At 36.8% G+C, this 3,156-nt stretch overlaps 1 protein-coding gene across 1 annotated transcript in view; it reads left to right on the top strand.

The window, feature by feature from the left end:
• The first annotated feature begins 591 nt into the window (after positions 1-591).
• The window catches only part of LOC107097448 (voltage-dependent T-type calcium channel subunit alpha-1G-like), a 274,678-nt gene continuing 272,113 nt past the window's right edge, over positions 592-3,156 (top strand). The window contains exon 1 of the mRNA XM_015394594.1: positions 592-1,329. The gene's annotated coding sequence lies outside the window, so the exon portion shown is untranslated. The remainder of the gene's footprint in view (positions 1,330-3,156) is intronic.

The following is a 3,156-nucleotide window of genomic DNA, read 5'->3' as shown; positions in this document are numbered from 1 at the left end:
ATATATATATATATATATATATATATATATATATATATATATATATATATATATATATATATATATATATATAAATGGAGCAGTTAATGCAGCACATTTACAAGATTTATATGCACAATGCAAAAATCTAATATGTTACTAAAATGTTACATGTTTTAGTATAATTGTTTTGGTTTACAGTGTTTGACAGTATAATTTTAATTGGATCTGATTTTGAGTTGATCCTGAAGGAAACATCTAGAATATTGTTTTTATGTAAGACAGTTATAGATTCTCGTATTCCACGTGCAGCAAGGATTTCCCTCCTCAAACTTTCCCTGATAAAACTCTGTGCCAATCACGCAAGAGCGCCTCTCAGATACCGTCACTCGCTTGCTTCTCATTGGCTGCAGACTGACATTAGGATTCCAGCTGTTTTACCCCATTCCCATCTCCAACTTGAACTTACATACCCATACCGGGGAGGAGGGCCCTCTGAGCGCTCCCGCGATCCTATTGGCGCAGAGCTGGCAGCGAGCCCGGCGGAGGCGGAGAGCGAGAAGTTTTGGAGAACACCCACCTATCCCCCCCTTCTCTCTCTCCCCCCATCACCATCCAGCTGTGAAAGCTTCGTGGATGGACGGAACCGAGCAGTGCAGTCTGGAGCAGACCTGAGCGAGAGCAGGAACCACCGGTCATTCTTGTGCGCAACAGCAGAGGAGGAGGGGGGCACGGAGTGTTCCAGGCTTACAGTGCGCAACGAGGATGCGCAGCAGCATCTCCATGGATCTTTAAGAAGATATAACTGATAAAGAATCAGTGCGCTGGAAACTGTATTGGATGCGACTAAAAGTGTTGGATTCTCTTGTTGAATGAGGGAAAACCAGGCTGTGGATTTATGTTTTTTCTTTTGGAGGGTTTTCTCATCTGCTTTAAGAAGAAGTAAGTTTGCGCGCAGCGTCAATGTTTTAAGGAAGGCTTAATGTTTTTTTTTTAATCCGCATGAGATGTCCATGAGTTGCCGGTGAGGCCCCCTGGAGAGGCATCTTCTCGGAGCGCCGGGGGGGACCGGGGCCTGAGCGCACAGCGTCTGCATCAGCGCAGCGCACCACCTGGAAACTATATACGCTCCGCTTGACGCACAAAACCCACAAGAAGGGAGAGGGTGTCCACTTTTTTAAACCATTCAACACGCTGCTCTCATCTCTTTTTTTTTTCTTAAATCTTTTTTATCGTCTTGCAAATGGAGTTTTTTTCCCCCTCAGGCTGGTGCGGACTTTACTGCTCGAAAAGAAACTGATCATGTGATGACTGAGCGCGCTTTTGGCACATCTACAGAGTCCCTTACAGGTAAATATGGAAACAGAATAAAGCAGCATTCTTTTTGGGAAAATAATGACATTATATCAACTCATGATTAGTGTTATTGTTTGTAAGTCGATGCTGAAGTGTAGAAATGAACAGTTGACTGCGGGCAATCGATGCTTTGTTTCCGCTCAGAAGGAATGCAGCGCAGAACTGTCAGACGCTCAGAAAGCCCTATTCACTGACACTTTGATCTAATCTGAAAAAGCGACTCTTGTCTGGTTTAATTAGTTTTATTTCTAAATAATGCATGGTGGTATTTGGATTTTGCAATGGTTAAAAACATAAAGATGAACCGAGAACAGCAATGCGATGATCTGTCTACTTTTAATTTGGGTCCATGGTTTCTAAACAAATAATTGCTCTTTGTGCTGCTTAACTACTCTGGGCTTTATTTATTTGTTTATTTTTTTGTATAGTCTGATAAAAACTATGCCTGATAAACAACAAAAAAATCTTGGTACAAATTTCATATTTGGATTGGATTCAATATTTCTTAAAATTAATTAAATGTAAGATCTGGAAATACTGCAGTGAATGTACAGATAAATAAATAACAGTCCAAAATCTATGTTTATTTTTCAAATATAGGTAGGTATTGGATGCATTACTGCCATTCAATGTGTTTTAATAATATTTTTTTTTCGTATCTTGTGAAAACTAGATGTTTGTGCACCAGTTGTCAAAATGGTGCAATAACTATTAGGTGTCAGCAGGTGGCAAAATCAATAAATCTCAATAAAATTCAGTCAGCTTTAATAAGGGGGGCAAATCATTTAATGCCTTTTATTGTTTCTTTGCAATCATTTAATTCTTTAGCTCACATTTTGAGCTTAATGGAAATAAAGTGAGGATGAAGTTGGACGAATGTGCAAGAAATCCTAAATAAACACAAGTTGTGGTTTATTGGCTTCAAAGTAAGTTTGGATTTGGAATATTTGTGATGATCTCCAGATATGTTGTCCATTGCAACACATACATCACAGAAATAAGTTTCAATTTTTTAAATTTGGAACATTTAACATACAAACATTAAGTGCTTTTTTTATATATATCCACACTTTAATAAGAAATGGTAGGCCTTCAAGGTTTGTAATTTAAAATTTTTTTTTATTTTTTTTTATTTTTTTTTTTACAAACTATTAAGATGTTTCATGAAGGCTGCCAGCATCTAAGTCAAACCTATCACCCTTCCACTTTGGGCCTAGATTCCTGGCAGATTCCCACTGACACCTGAGAGGTGAGTTAAATGCAGGGGTCGAACTGGACTGTAATGTTCATTTGCATTGAGCAACAAAGTTGATTATCCAATAACTGAGTTAGGAAGTGTGCTAGCCTTTTAGACTTTATAGATAGTTTTTATTCAGTGCAGAAAACCTTTCATACCCACATCCAAACAATTTCCAAAATTTGCTGAATTTACAAACAAATTCTTGACAAAAAAAAAAAAACATATCAGCATTTTGAACGATATCTTTGACACGAAAAATAACAGACAAGTTCCAATCCTGATATTTAAGGGATAGCTGTTTTACTAAGGTAAAGTAAAAAAGGCTGTTAGAATGTAAATCACTTTCCAACAGTAGATTTAAAAATGAAAATGGTTAATAGAAATAAAAATCAAACTATGTTGACTAATGATTGATGCACTCCAAAATAAATGTTTACAGTGTAAGTATGCATGTTTTCCAAATTTACTCAGAAAGTTAACTTTAGTCCTCTAATGCATGAATTATGATAAAATGAATTTTTTTTTACTAATTATGTTTATTCATCATTAGGAATGTAAAACAAGGTTTTAAAACATTTTGG

This window comes from Cyprinodon variegatus, unplaced genomic scaffold, assembly GCF_000732505.1.
Source record: "Cyprinodon variegatus isolate N-32 unplaced genomic scaffold, C_variegatus-1.0 Scaffold697, whole genome shotgun sequence".
NCBI lineage: Eukaryota > Metazoa > Chordata > Actinopteri > Cyprinodontiformes > Cyprinodontidae > Cyprinodon > Cyprinodon variegatus.
This window is presented reverse-complemented; position numbering and strand designations above follow the sequence as displayed.